This window comes from Chamaea fasciata, unplaced genomic scaffold (genome assembly GCF_029207755.1).
Source record: "Chamaea fasciata isolate MVZ Bird 193981 ecotype frontalis unplaced genomic scaffold, bChaFas1.0.hap1 SCAF_4, whole genome shotgun sequence".
Classification (NCBI taxonomy): Eukaryota; Metazoa; Chordata; class Aves; order Passeriformes; family Sylviidae; genus Chamaea; species Chamaea fasciata.
This window is the reverse complement of record NW_027094089.1, coordinates 1,353,647-1,368,391: the sequence shown is the minus strand read 5'-3', so window position 1 is coordinate 1,368,391 and position 14,745 is coordinate 1,353,647. Positions and strand designations below refer to the sequence as shown.

The following is a 14,745-nucleotide window of genomic DNA, read 5'->3' as shown; positions in this document are numbered from 1 at the left end:
AGTCATTTTCACTCCTACAGCACTAAACAGAATTAACTCCAATACTAAACTACTGCATCTGAAATTCCTGTTCCTAATTACAGCAGTGTTGGTGAAACCAGACGACCAGCTACATGCCCAGATACTGATTAGAGGAGAAGGAGAATCGGAGGGAGAGTAAAGGACTTCCCTCATCCCTCTCCAGCAAGTCCATTAGTCCTTATACCCTTGCCACTGCTCATGGGACTGTATTACAGCACTGAAAAAAAAACTAAGAAAAGCACCAAAACTGAAATAGAGATGCTGCAGACTCAGCATTATTGGAGTACAGAGTCAGAGGAAAGGACAAAACCTCTATGTTTATCACATCTGGGCTCTTGATACATTCATCCCAAGGGGATAAGAAGCAGCCCTTCCCCATCACACAGTATTAGATTCATCCCCAAATGCCTGCCTAGCAGTTAATATTTTTTGAGTGTATCTTGAAATTTTATGGCAGAGACTAAGCATTTCATCAAATTATTCATTTAACAGGTCAAAGCTTTGAGTTATATGGGAAAAACAGAGTTAAGTTCTACTCAGAAAAAGGTAAATCGTTATTTCCTCTTTTAATTGATGCCTAAATCAAAAATTAATTACAACACACCTTCTTAAAGAAAACAGAAAAATTAAGAAAGTTTAGTTTCCAGTCTTCTAGTCTGCAAGATTCAAGGCGTAAATGATAAAAACCTGTAAGTCATTTGAATGCAAAACATCGAAGTATAACCAAATGAAAGAATTTCAAGTATTCTTAGCCTTTCAAAATTTCAAGCCATCCAGTGAGTATTTTTCTTCAAATGTAATTACAGAGTCAGATTATGTAACAAGCCAATGCTTCCTCATTAGGACAATTGCAGGGCAATTACTGCCCTGTCATGGGCAAGGGGACTAATGTCACTCAGTGTTAAGCAGCTTGAGAGATTTCTTATAATAAAAACTACGATAACTGCAACATTCTTAGCAAAAATTTCATGTTACATTAATAACCCTTTATCATCACGTTTTTCATCCACTGCTCTTATCAGAATGAATGATGCCGACCATGAAGTTTTTAAGCTCACATGAGTTAACCAGAGGTAACATGCGAAGAAACTATTGTAAAAACCCTGAAACAACTGTACATTTCTCATCACACGTTAAATAAACTAAAATTCACAAAATTTCCTTCCTTAAACTTTAGTGTAGTTCCTGTTTTTAATTTTCTACCACCCCATCACTCTGTGGCTGCCATCTGCCATTACTGTGCCTTTCCTCAACAGCTGGGAAAAGAGGGATATGGCCAGAACACCAGTGATTAATCTGAATCTTCCACCAGGAGGAAGAACAAGGCCAGTATCTCCGAGAGAAACCCGCACATTAATATGAGACCCAAGTAACCTCCTGAAATTCTCTCCTGTGTTGGGAAGTCCTCCAGAAAACCAATCCCATGTAACAGGTTCATAACATTCCTTCCAGTTGCAAGGGCAGTGTCACACTAGGTGCTAAGTATTGGCTGGTGCTTCCAACACACTCAAGTTAAAAACAACTTAAAGGAAAATATTATTTCTGATCATAAACATCAGATTAAAATGCTAAAGAGGTAAAGAGCTTGGGAGCGCAGAAGGACAGGAAGTTTCTAGCTGTATGTAGCAGTATCTTCACGATATCTGAAATACTACTTCGTTAAACCTAATTTTATATTTACGTATATTTCACAATTACAAGACTGTATCTAACTTCTTTAACATGAAAAACAAAGTAACTTATGCTGCACTCCCTTAGAAGCTTTCCTTACTATATTCTTTTCAGGTCTGAAGCTAACAGAAAACATAGAAAAATAGACACTGCTGAAGTGTAGACAGCATAATATTTCAGATTCTGGTTCTTCAGAATATCACAGGAAAAAAAGAAAACAAAAACAAAAACAACAGAATAAAAGGAAGAAAATTCCATGTTTAAAAGGGATGAAGGCCAGGTTCGACAGGGCTTGGAGCAACTTGGGATAGTGGAAGGTGTCCTCCTCACCCATGGCAGGGGTCGGAACGAGATGAGCTTTGAAATCCGTTCCAACCCAAACCATTCTAGGATTCCATGATTCCATGAAAATTCCTGTTAAAGCCAACAGGACAGCCACAGACAGCTGCAACAGTACTAGTTCTGCCTGGCATCATTACAGGCATGAAGAGAAATTTGCCTAAATGCTTCAACATATAGATTGGATTTCTTCCACATTGAGGGGGTTTTTTTATTATTTTACTTTCATCCTCTTGTCATTTTTTAATATATCACAAGAGAAATACAAATTCCAGATGTTTGTGTAAAGATTTCTACTTCTCTGGGAAGTGGCAAAAGTAAGCCAGGGTTCTCAAAACTAAACCACTAAACTGCAAAAATGAGGGAAGGGTAGATTACCTGAAACAGCATCAGGAGGCAAACTGCTTCTGAAGATTTATAAAATCCTGAAAAGGCTCTACAGTACCAAATACTACCTTTCTGGTCCCAATTATAAGCCTGATGAAGTCATTAATCCACAACCCTAAAACAGTCCCTTCAACGTTGTTGTGGTTTAACACCACACAGCCTATCATTCCCTCCTCTCTGGTGAGATGGGGAACAGAACTGAGAGAAAACGCAAAACTTGTGGGTTGAGATGAAGGCAATTCAACGGAACAGAAAAAGAAAGGAAAATGAGGATGATAACGATAATAAAAGGATATAAAGAGGAAGTGATGCACAGTGCAGTTGCTCCCCACCTGCTGCGGACTCTGAAGCAGTGTCCATCCACCTCTGGGCAACACTCCCAATTTTATTGCTCAGCACGACGGGATATGGGATATTCCTTCAACCAGCTGGGTCAGCTGTCCTGGCTCGTCCCCTCCCAGCCCCTTGTGCTTTATGAAACCTTGAAGCTCATCCCATTCCAATCCCTGCCATGGGCAGGGACACCTTCCACTATCCCAGGTTGCTACAAGCCCAGTCCAGCTTGGTCTGAAACATTTCCAGGGATGGGGCAGCCACAGCTTCTCTGGGGAACCAATGCCAGTGCCTCACCACCCTCACAGACAGGAATTCCGTCCTAAATTATGAGAAGGTGACACATCCTTGGTTCAGGGTAAGCATGAATTAACAACAACTAAAACATCAGGGTGCTATCAACATTACCCAGCACTGCGACTCTATCCAAGCTGAAAACAAGACAAACATTTAGGTAGTTAGATCACTTATTTCATTTATACAGTTTACTGTTTCCTGCAGAATACTTTCAATTGCATTTCTCTAATACTTGTCCATCGTTTCTAACTGTGTCCAGCTTTGGGCTCCCCAGTAAAAGAAGGACATGGAGCTCCTGGAACGGGTCCAGTGGGGAGTGACACATACACTGAAGGGCCTGGAGCAAACTCCCTGCCCAGGGAAGGCTGAGGGACATGGATGGGGCTGTTCCATCTTGAGAGGAGCCCCAGCTGACAGAGGCCCTCAGCCCTGGGTGTCCCTGTGTGTCCCCGTGTGCAGAGAGGGTCAGAGCAGGGCCCAGGCTCTGCTCCAGGTCCAGCAGCGGCACCAGAGGAACAGGCAGGGACTGAGCCCAGGAATTCCCCCTGCACAAGAGGCACAACTTCTGCCCTGAACAGAGACCTCACCGGGGATATTCCAGAGCCCTCTGGACACAATTCTGTGCCCTGTGCTCTGGGATGGAGCAGGGAGGTGGGGTCAAATGTCCCACTGTGGGCCCTCCCAGCCTGACCAGCTCTGGGATTCACTGATACAACTTTATTTCTCGACTCAGTCCCACGTGGAGCCACATTGCTACAAGTTGTGTCAATTGGAGAACTGTAAAATTCTGCCAATTATTTCTGGGAAATGCTCAAATACTTTAATAAGGACCTGACTGCTTTCACCTTTAAAACCAATTAACAGATTCATTTTTGCCCTTCTCTTCCACCAAACTAGTTACGACAGATTTTCTTCCCCTGTTCATACAACTCTACGTAAGGCAGAACAAGAAAAGCAGGTCATAAGAGCAAAGTATGTTATTTTGCAACAGAGAAAGCTGAGATTTTTCTGTAAGATGGCTGGAAACACAGTTTACAGCCATGAAAACAAACCCAGGACTTTAATCTAGTTTGACAGCCTGCGAAACAACACTTAGTGGCAAACTGAAGTTATGATGCAGTCATCAAAATAGAACTTTCTTTCACCTGACTGTTGGATGTAAACACAACTCGGCAGAAATCTCAGCCTAACGCCTGGTCTCTGTTACACAATGAGATACAAATAAGGTTCATGTTTGTACCTACTTTGAAAAAGTTTAATCGCACTTATTTGTAGTTTCACAAGAAGAAGAAGAATTTTAAGAGTTTGACTTCAAAGACATTTTGAAACTAAGAGTGCAGAAGATACTCTAAAAACTCATAACATGCATACAAAGCATCGCAACTTACAGTCACCAACTTCGAACACTGTCCACCAATATTTTAAGCCAGCAGATCAACCGACTGTGAGCTATAATTGATTTTTGAGCTCTCCTGGATTAGTTATTAAACTAGTTGTAATTCTTCTGCAAAATGCATTATTCACCTTTCAACCTCCAGTGTCAAGGCTCAGAAGACAAACTCCCTGACTTCTCCCGCTGGACAGAGCATTAAATTAATGCTGAGGAAATTGGAGTTACTTATTTCCAAGTTTCTTTCTAGGAAATTAGTATTGTTTGGGGTTTTTTTAATCTAATAGTAGCTCCAAAATTCAATTAAAGCAATCACTGAACTTCAACCTTTCCTTTGAACATCCTTCATTGTTTTTAAATATAGGCATTAAATTGCAATTAATACTGGCAAAGCCTTTTTGAGTATGGTCCTGTCTCTCCTCACTGGAGCTGGGTAAGAGGGCAGATCCTTCCCTCATTCCCCATCACATTACCCACATCCTCCCAAACATACTTAGCATTCTCCCAGTGAGTTTTTTATTACTTTTAAAAGTATTTTGCCGAGGCCACCAACTTGAGGTGCTGCCCCAGGCTGCTTTTGAGACTAAATAGGATAAAATAAGAGTTTACTTTAGTAGACATGAAGGTCTTCAAAAGGTCTCTTGACCTCCCCCTGTCATTTTGACATTTCCAAAACAACAATCCGGCTTCCTTGTTGCAAAAATGGAAAGAACACAAATAGATGAGGCTACAGAAGTTGGCAAAGCCAGGGTTAAATATCAGAAAGAAAACTCGACCACAACGAAAGAAGCCCAAAACAGAACAGATCTAACTTATGGTTAGTCATACATCCAAGTCCTAGCTCCACATTCTGCTTTCCTATTTCTGAAACTTCTAGCATCCAGAAGATTGTCCAATGTTGCAATGGCATCTAACACATCACTAAATAGAGATGATGAAGAATTAAAGCAAAAGCGATCTTCATTGCATCTAATTGATACCACCATGTAGTTCCTCCACCAAAACCAGTAAATAACGTATTATTTAAAAACATTACAATTACTGTTTAATTCTTATTACACTCAAGCAGCAGCACTGGGAACTTGAGTGTTGTTTTTTTAACGCTTATTATGTGTGTCACATTTCTTAAGTCAATTCAATAGTTCTCACACTGTGGTCTGATGAACACTTTCTGGTGGCCCATGGAGAGCTGGCAGTTCATGTTGTGCTGGCTCTTGTCCTTGTTTCCAGCTGCTACATTGTGTTAGAAGAAAGCTAAAAATACATAAATACTTTCCTACGATTACTTTTCCATGCAAGCAATTTCTCAAGTTGCCACGGGGATGTTATGTGATAATGAATGGGAGAGGAAAAAGAGGTCCGTGGAATCATCAACGGGGATCAGTGAGGTAACTGGTGTATCAGGGGCATTTTATACTTTATAAAGCACATCTTCAACATCTCAGATCTTTAGTTAAGGAACACAAATCGCAAATTGTGAGGAACCCAGGATACACTTGCTTAAAAGACTATAAAAACAGCAGCTACATTAAGTTTAGGGAAGTCACACTGCAGATTTGAGAGGATTCGTTACAGAAAAAAACCAGCAAAGATGAAGTATAGGAAATATGGAATCATTTTTACACAGTTTATGAACCTGCATGTTAAATATTCCACTCTCAAGCAACATTAAACTCATCTGACACACACACAAACTAAAACCTGTGATTGAAAAAGTCAGTCTGGTGACTGTAGACTTTTTAACGAGGGAAACTGTAAAAACTCAGAAGCACAGAAATGGCTGTCCTAAATACGACAATAACTTTTTGTTCACAGTCACTTTTTAATTGCAGTAACTTTTTCAACTGACACAAGTTCTCATAAATGATAGGCTTTTGCAACTTTTCACCTGGCATGGTAATACAAATGGCAAAAGTAACACTTTTTAATTTTCAGCAGTATTTTTCATGGTTTTCATTGTCCAGCACTGGACTAACAGCATTAACCCAAACTAGCCTGAGACACAGGAGAAGTTCTACAAGCAGCTATAAATGAATAGTTTCTGGATGTCACACAGTCTAGCAAAATAAATTTGTATTTTAAATACTGGTAGGCTAGCTGCTCTCTAAGTCATCAGCAGGCTGCAGCAAGAATTCACGCGTGGGAGAGAATAAATTTAGAAGCGTTTTGAGACTACAGCTATGTACCAGTCCATCTTGACTCTATTTCTTGTCTGGAATACAGGAATTACACATGATGTGTATCAGACTAAACGTGTGATCACTTGGAACTGCGTATTCAGGCTTAAAATCCCATTGAACTACCACTGAGGTAGTGCAAGGTCAAAGTCACACAATTTACACAGATGACTGCCATGGCTTTATTTCAGGTGCTGTTATATTTCAGCTGCTTTACTACTATATTTAAAGTATTTAATTCCTAAATACTACAGGAAAGTGACTGAAATGCTATAGAAAGATTAAGTGCATGTTTTAGATTACTTCTTTAAACGTTAAAAAAGAATTATAGAAGTGATTTAAAAACCAAGTTATTTTCTTCTCAACAAATCACTGCAACAGAACAACTGCCCCATATTTCATAGATTTCAACTGGCTCATTGAAATACATGACTGAGTATGACTTAATTGTTTGAGGGTTTTCACACCTAATAACACTATTGTAAAGGGGACCAGTATTTCATCCTCCCTGCCAAGAACAGCAGAAGGTAGCTGTTTCTGTGGAGCCAAGCTCTGCAACACCAGCTCCCTGCCTGCCCCACTCCTGCTCACAGCCTCTCCAGCAACAGCCAAGCTCATGTCTCTGTGTACCCACACATTCCAAATACATCCCAGGCACTCGACTTTTTGATGTCCCCACTGCTCCCAATGCTACAGCAGGACGGGAAAGCCACAGGGAATGGCTGGGGTGGAGGAGCCACTGGGGAAAAGACGGCCCAGGAAATCTCCACATAAACCATCCCAAGCTAGAGAAGCACTGATGAGTCTGAGGTGCCCGGGGCTGTGATGTCATTAACACATTCTGGAAGCAGTTTTTCAGGAAATGAATCATAGAAGCAAGTGAAATGCAAAGATGTATTAGGTAACTGTGTCCATCCCCAATCCATGTAACAGTGTTCCCTCCAGTACAGCTTGTTATTCTATTCAGTCTAATTTTAAGGGACTAGTAATGGCGCTTGAACCACATCCTTTGGGAAGTGTGTTCCATAATCTAATAAACCTCAACGTTAAGATTTTTTTCCTAATATTGAGCTAAACATTACTTTGTTCAGCTTCATCTACTTACTCCTTTAAGTGGTTCTATGTAATACCATAAAACATTTCTGCCCCAGTACAATGTTTACAGCCCTTAAATAAAAGGCATAGTCAGGTCTCCTTTGTTGCCCAGCCAAATTACATACACACATTTTTCTTTCCTTTCTTTTAAAGTCTTTTCCAGTTTGCCTCCTGCAATTAATCCCAGCTCCAATACTTTGCACGACCTTTCAAATGTCATGGAACTGAAAAATATTGCAAACGCTAAATTGCATAGATTCATAAATAAGCATATCCCTCATTTCACTGCAAAAACGGTGTTTATTTAATTTTAAACCATTCATCTTCCCTCCATCTCAGGAGATCTTGACTGTAAAATCTGAAATGATCAAGCTTTCCTCGAGGCAGAAACCCTATCTATTGCATTATTACTCTTTTTCTTGTTTTGAACTTGAAAATAAGGAGACAATCATCTTCTCCCAAGACCATGAAGCCCAGCTGCAGACTTGCATCCTCATAAAAGCTTTTCACAGCACAGAGCAATCAGAAATGTATAAAGACACCCACAAAAAAGTATTTAATCTGAAAAACTATAAAAACATTCAAAAACAAAGTCAAAACCTGTAAACTTGGGGAAGTCATATTACCTGCAACTATATATATTATTATAAATTGGACTTGATGATCTTCAAGGTCTTTCCCAGACCTGATGATTCCATGAATCTATGATAAATTTAACATTTCCAGACGGGGCCTACCTCTCCTACTTGCCCAGAGATGCTGAAGCACGGAATAGCTTTGTTAGCTGGAAATCCCTGATGACATTTTTATTATATGTAACTGGAGTATGAGTAGTAGACATACCCAGAGACAGACACCTTGAAGAATTAAGTAAAGCAAATTACATAACATACTTCTGAATCAAAACACCAAATAAGGCTGGGAATAACTCTAACAAACCACTAATTCACTTTTAGAAATATATTAAATATAAGAAGAGGAACGTGTTAAGCAAGGAATCGTCACATTTTTATTAGCCCAACTCCTGGCCTGTTGCTGGCAAGAACTATTTCAAATCCTTTGGACACAAGTGATACAATTTCTGAGATGGAACAATATTCCTGCTGCACATCTGAAGACTGCCCAGTATAACTGAAGCTGCAAATGTGACCACAGTATCAAGAAAAAATAAATAAAGGTTTTATGGTATTATACAAGAGCAGAACGCCACAGTACTATGACTACTGGGAACCCGGGAAACCAAGTGCAAGCTTGAAGAGAGTGAGATAGAGGAAGACTAATGAGAAATATGGGAAAAACTGCAAATCCACCCAATGTTGGATTTAATTTTAGAGGAATTGTCTGCCTCAACCATCTATCAACCTCGGAACAGAAAACTTCAGGCCAACAACAAGTTCACATAGAGACATAAAAAAGGAGTTGTTGGATGGTGGGATTTTGGGGCTTTTTTCGGTTTCGGTTATTTTGGTGGGGTTTTGAGAAGTTAGGAGGGGTTTTGTTCAGGCTTTTATTTTTTAATAATTACTTATGCAATTATTTTTGGTTTTAATAGAAAACTCCTCTGGCTTTTGCACAGGGTACCATCCCGGTACTTTCCTGTTCTCGTCAGAATGCAAGGGAACACAGTGAATGTCCATAATGCAAGAAATTGTGGAACTTCCCGTAACACGCACTGTCGATTCTATCAGGCAAAACGTGAGGCAGAAACAAACACAGAAACATGTTACAAAACAACCATCTTGGCAGCATTATTTTTAAATAGTGCTAATCAGGGTATTGACATTAACTAATGCTTTTGATGTAAGACCCTCCGGAGAACTCCATTCTCACACACATAGTAGGGAAGGGGGAAGAAGAAATCCAGACAACCAACGAAAGAAGGGACCTGTAAAGTCGCTAGACAGGTCAAGGCATCCAAGAAATTACTCTTCCAGAGCAGTTAGATGTTTGTATCAGTTAGTGACTTCAGCACACTGCTCTTGTTGGCTTCTTGTGACTGCAAGCACTCGATTCACCTGTTTCTTGAGGCATGAGAGGAACAAGGAACAGACAGCACAGCAAAGTCAGCACAGACCTGCTGCTTTCCTCCTAGACCTAAGTTTCACTCCTCCAAACTTGTGAAGCACCTCACCACTGCAGTACCTGCAGTAATTCCAGCCAGCTTATCTATCAGCCTTCAGGAGAGCATTCAAAAACAATAAAACAGCTGAAAAACTCCGAGTTACACAGCTTAGGAATGCTCTGGCTGCCACCCTTATTCCTGAGAAGATCTGCTCACACTCCTTGGAGCCTGCCACCTCTCCGCAGAGCAATGGGCACACCACTTTTTAACCCAGCTTGTCCAGATTTTTCCTTTAAGAGGTAACATTTTGTTTGTGTGAGATAACTTCTTCCTCTACACTACCTGCCCCTCCAAGGACAAGGAAAACTCTAAGTGTTAATTCTCTTGCTTGAAAGCTGGTCCACCAGCAGCTGCATGGAGCAGGGAAAATCCCCCCTGGATCCTGGAACAGGCTCAGGGACCTCACGAGGGGTGCTGCATCCTGAGACTCACTGGCACGACGCTCTGTGGAACACACTTCGTGAAAACCCAACGTTCAGACAATTTTGCTGCCAGTTTTTCAACAAGTTTCTGCTCAATGTATGCAAACGGCAAGTTTTGGGACCTTGTAACTTGGCCAGATTTAGTAAGCTTTAACAGGGATTGTAAATGGCACATCTCTATCCACAGCTTCACTCCCTTAAGCCCCGCTTCCCAAATCTCAAGAGCCTGTTCCAAGGCATGAAGGCTCTAAAACTCCTCAATAAAACAGATGTAAGAATTCAGCATTGGTTAAGTAACATTTTTCCCTAACCTCATTCTCAGAAACAGAGGAACTGTTTTCAATTAAAGCCATGCCAAAAAATTAAAAAAAAAAAAAAAAAAATCTAAAAAAAAAAAAAAAGAGCCTAAGGAAGATACTCAGCATGAAAAGTTTCATGACAAACAACTGAAGTCTGAAAAAAAATTATGAGCAATTGAAAATTGGATTTCACTACAGAAAGTGCTCTACAAGCTTATCTAGAGGCATCAATACCAGCTCCAGCCATACGAACATTATTAAAGTGGCAGTTTTAATGATGAAGCGTTGAGGAAAGCAGCAGTGCTGAGGAATGAAGTCCTACCCCCAGAACAAGCGTGCCACAGGCAAAACTTTTCATTATCTTGACTAGCAGAAAATGCCTCCTCAGCTGAAAGAACCCAGTGTCCCTGCTCCCTCTCAGAGCAGGGCGTGAGCTCCTGCCAAGGCTGACGAGCTGTTTTATGTCAGCACCTGCCCTTTGGCTCCGCTCTCGGCACTGACATCAACTCCAGCGGCATCAGACGGGAACACGTTCCTGTCACCAGACACCACGGCTGGAGCCACACCAACAAAACAGGGCTACGACTCAGGGAACGCTGTCTGAAGCCCTCTCATGGATCCAACACCAAATGAATTCCCTCTCTTTTGGGTTGACGGCCAGAGTGGAGGGGATGGTGCAGGGAAAGGTTTAGGTGTGTCAAATTTACTGCCTACAAAAACAGAACACTATGGGGGGAGAAAAAGGCTGACTAAGTATTAGTGACTCTGCCTGCATATTTTTTCCCAGCAAAAACTGATAGTTAACATTGAAATTACAGAGAAACATGTGCTAACACTCATCAATTTTACTATTAAAGACTAAAATTACATATATAGTATTGAGAAAGTTTTCACCCCGAATAGTGTTTTGCCAATTTATGGAAAGAATTACATAAAGATTTGCATTTATATGAAAAAAATATATTTAGAGTCACTTTATTTTTTCTCTAGCATGCACATCCAGTTCCATAATATTTCATCCTCAGTACTCAAAAATGTTTTTACCACAGGGTAAGGGATTCCTCTGGGCTTTTCCGGTTCCTAAGCATTTTGCAATAGTGCCAAGCCATAAAGAGAAAAGAAGTTTACTCTCTGGGAGCAGTTAGGAAATAGTGAGGACAAGCCATGCCTGCCTCTCTGCCATCATCTACAACAGGGCTATGCCTGTGCCTGAGTAAGATGAGTTAATAAAACATACAAAGCAATTCCCATTCCGTATGAGACCAATCAAGGAGTTAAAAAAGTAAATTTGAGCAGCACAAACTGCCCTTAGGGGTGACACCTGGTACCACCACCTCCAGATTCCCATGTAGATCTCACTTGTGTGGGAGCTACGATGCGGACAAGCTTTGTAGGCCTCCACCATCAGCAGCCACCCCCTGCACAGAGACACCCTTTTTAGGCTACCCCGTTTTGGGTAGATAATTTGAATATTGTAATATTTACATAAAAACCACTTCTGCTATCCCAAACGTTCACAGAATCACACAATGATCCGGGTGGAAAGGGGCCTTCCAGATCATCTCATTCCAAACCCCTCTCTGCCATGGGCAGGGATAACTTCCACTGTCCCAGGCTGCTCCAAGCCCCGTCCAGCCTGGCCTGGGACACTTCCAGGGATCCAGGGGCAGCCACAGCTGCTCTGGGCACCCTGGGCCAGGGTCTCCCCACCCTCACAGCCACCAATTCCTTCCCCAGATCCCATCTGGCCCTGCCCTCTGGCACTGGGAAGCCATTGCCCGTGTCCTGTCCCTGCAGGCCTTGTCCCCAGTCCCTGTGCAGCTCTCCTGGAGCCCCTTGAGGCCCTGGCAGGGGCTGGGAGCTCTCCCTGGAGCCTTCTCTCCTCCACATTCCCACAACAAATACTCAGTAAACTTCAAGGAAAATCACAAATGCCACTAAATTGCTAGGCACAGCTGACAGCAGGGCCTTCTGAGCAGGGCTTTTGCAAAACAATTACAATTAGCAAGATTAAACACTGATAAACACCTATGTGCTGTATTTGCATCTTATAAAATCACCTGAAATTGCCTGGTAAGTGGGAATCCTACGCACATTATCAGATGCAAACAGCATGTTTTATTAACCTTGAAGCAAGGCCCAGCCATTAAAACATGAGGATAAAGATCAGGACAGTGGAATTTTATTCCCAGCTGCAATGTCAACTGATTGTGTAATTTTAGCCAAGCTTCAAGCATGTTATTTCCTCTTTTTCCCCTATCTATAAAAATGAGAATTTTCTACTTAATAAGGGCCTTTACATCCTGATGCCCTTGGCCTGAATGTGCGTTGTTCCTGAGCTGATGTCCCAATTTCCTAAGAGATCTCTGACCCACTGAAGAGTCAGAGCAGATTATATACACACTGGGACTGATTACACACTCATCGCGTATTTACATACAACTAGCTAATGATATAGATATTTAGAATATATCCAATTATACAGACATAATTATATAGATATATAAGAAGACAGATCTTCCCTTGACAGATCCTCTCAGAGTGACAATTGCTGAGAGAAGCAGTTCAATAAATATAAACTTCTGAGGCTGAAAGTAGAAGTCAGCAGTGAATTAGATGGATAAACCTGATGCCAAACTTGAAATTACGCAAGTCAAAACAGGTTTTTTCCTAGGAATATTTTCATATTTTGTATAATCTACCTTTCTACATACACATTTGCTGTAATGTATTTACATATTTGCATATGCTGTATATACATCTTATAAAACCACCTGAAATTGTTTAAGTGGGAATCTTACAAATTATCACATGCAAACAGTATGACTCCAAACTAAACATCAGATTGATGTAATAAATTCTAGATTTAGCAAACAATTTATTCTCATATGTAATTTATACATTTCATTTTTATATCTCTAGGTATTTTGATACCTAAATGGTATATTTTTGTGTAAATACACCAAATATATAGATACAGTACAGTGAGCCGTTTCTATTTCTATCATTAAATGTAAGAATGTTCATATTTTTCTGTAGAGTCTGTTTTATTTGTATTTTATAGTTTTTCTATTATATATATACACATCCACACACAGAACTAGTGAGTACCAAATAACTGTCAAATGCTGTGGTGTCTACAACACCTCTCATTCTTGGCAGAATTAATTTGATCCAGATTTACCTTCCAGCAGAGAGTAAGCTCTGCTGAAACATCCCATATATCTACTTTACTTTCTCTTGCAGACAAGAAAAACGTCTTTGTTCCAAGGTCATGATGTGGCTGCCCCATCCTTGGAAGCGCCCAAGACCAGGCTGGATGGATCTCTGATCAACCTGGTCTAGTGGAAGGTGTCCCTGCCCGTGGCAGGAGGGTGGAAAAAAATTATTCTTAAGGTCTCTTCCAATTCAAGCCCTTACAGGATACTACAATTCTATGATCTGATTTTTTTTTTCCTGAAAACAGAAATCCCCACCAGTCTCCCACACAGATTCGTCCACAATTCATAATTCAAGTGCTTTAACTATAAAACATTCAGAGGATTCTCGCAGTTTCCAAGTTTCTTTTCAAAGCAGAATTCGTTTTCCTAGTTAGCAATTTCAGGACAGCACCTACCCTAAAGATTAAGAAACAGGTAAGGAAACAGGTTCAGCTTATGAATTCCCAGGTGGCAAGAAGACAACTTCAAGTCACCACATGAGGGTTTAGAGGGGATGTCTCTGTCAGAGACCCCAAACAGACAAAAAAAAGCACCATGACTCAACCGCAAAGAAAGAAGACTACTAAATGTAAAAGGATTAAGTCTTTTCCAAATTGGAGGGGAAAAGAAAAAAAAAAGGTATTTAAGCCTTGGCAAGTTCACTGCTAAACCAGACTGAGTTGAGCCAAATGTAATTTAGGAACAGCCTGCTAAAGGTATAAAAATCAACAGTAAAAGCTTTTCCAAACAATCTGACAGCTCCTCAAAGAGGCCAACAAGCCATGGAGGCCTTTAGGGAGCACCCTGGGAAGGTCAAGCTCTGGCAAATGAACTACTCTGGGTGCATTTCCCAACACTTTCTGCACACCCCATCAACAGATCTAATGCATGACCAGTGAAAGCCGCAACTGCTGTGGTATCCTCCCATGCAACATGTCCCCTCCAGCAGCTGAAGGCTCTGCAGAAGCCCAGAAGGTGAGGGGCTACATGCA

General features: G+C 40.9%; 1 protein-coding gene across 3 annotated transcripts in view; it reads right to left on the bottom strand.

Moving 5' to 3' along the window:
* DYM (dymeclin) overlaps window positions 1-14,745 on the bottom strand; it is a 210,797-nt gene that overhangs the window by 134,193 nt on the left and 61,859 nt on the right. The gene's annotated exons all lie outside the window — the stretch shown is intronic.